Here is a 1,278-nt window from a genome sequence, read left to right as displayed (position 1 = left end):
CTAAGAAGAACGTCCCTGGATGAATCAGAGAGTCTAAGAAGAACGTCCCTGGATGAATCAGAGAGTCTAAGAAGAACGTCCCTGGATGTATCAGAGAGTCTAAGAAGAACGTCCCTGGATGTATCAGAGAGTCTAAGAAGAACGTCCCTGGATGTATCAGAGAGTCTAAGAAGAACGTCCCTGGATGTATCAGAGAGTCTAAGAAGAACGTCCCTGGATGAATCAGAGAGTCTAAGAAGAACGTCCCTGGATGTATCAGAGAGTCTAAGAAGAACGTCCCTGGATGAATCAGAGAGTCTAAGAAGAACGTCCCTGGATGAATCAGAGAGTCTAAGAAGAACGTCCCTGGATGTATCAGAGAGTCTAAGAAGAACGTCCCTGGATGTATCAGAGAGTCTAAGAAGAACGTCCCTGGATGTATCAGAGAGTCTAAGAAGAACGTCCCTGGATGAATCAGAGAGTCTAAGAAGAACGTCCCTGGATGTATCAGAGAGTCTAAGAAGAACGTCCCTGGATGTATCAGAGAGTCTAAGAAGAACGTCCCTGGATGTATCAGAGAGTCTAAGAAGAACGTCCCTGGATGAATCAGAGAGTCTAAGAAGAACGTCCCTGGATGAATCAGAGAGTCTAAGAAGAACGTCCCTGGATGTATCAGAGAGTCTAAGAAGAACGTCCCTGGATGAATCAGAGAGTCTAAGAAGAACGTCCCTGGATGAATCAGAGAGTCTAAGAAGAACGTCCCTGGATGTATCAGAGAGTCTAAGAAGAACGTCCCTGGATGAATCAGAGAGTCTAAGAAGAACGTCCCTGGATGAATCAGAGAGTCTAAGAAGAACGTCCCTGGATGAATCAGAGAGTCTAAGAAGAACGTCCCTGGATGAATCAGAGAGTCTGATCGAGGCCAGATCAACTTAAGTCATATATCATAACTAGTCAGATCTGGCCCAGAATAAGCTATATTATTGGTGAAGACATCCTCGAAATGACGTAAAGATCATCCCCATATGGGCTGTGATTTGGCCCAGTCATGAATGTCACCGCAGGACGTCATCATAAGTTATTCATAACGTCATCATGATGTCATTTGGCTTGCTGGGTAAAAGAAAATGTAAGTAAGTAATTTAGGGATAAGTGGTTTAGCATGGACGAAAATAGAGTGCCTGGTCCCTTTAAATTGACACCAGGATTTTAGTGTGTAGAATAGATACTGTCTAGTTTCATGGTTTTGGCAATACTTTGTTAATATTATAATAATAATATCAAGCTGAATGCGATTGG

The sequence above is a fragment of the Protomyctophum bolini genome (assembly GCF_963924005.1).
Source record: "Protomyctophum bolini genome assembly, chromosome: 15".
Classification (NCBI taxonomy): Eukaryota; Metazoa; Chordata; class Actinopteri; order Myctophiformes; family Myctophidae; genus Protomyctophum; species Protomyctophum bolini.
This window is presented reverse-complemented; position numbering follows the sequence as displayed.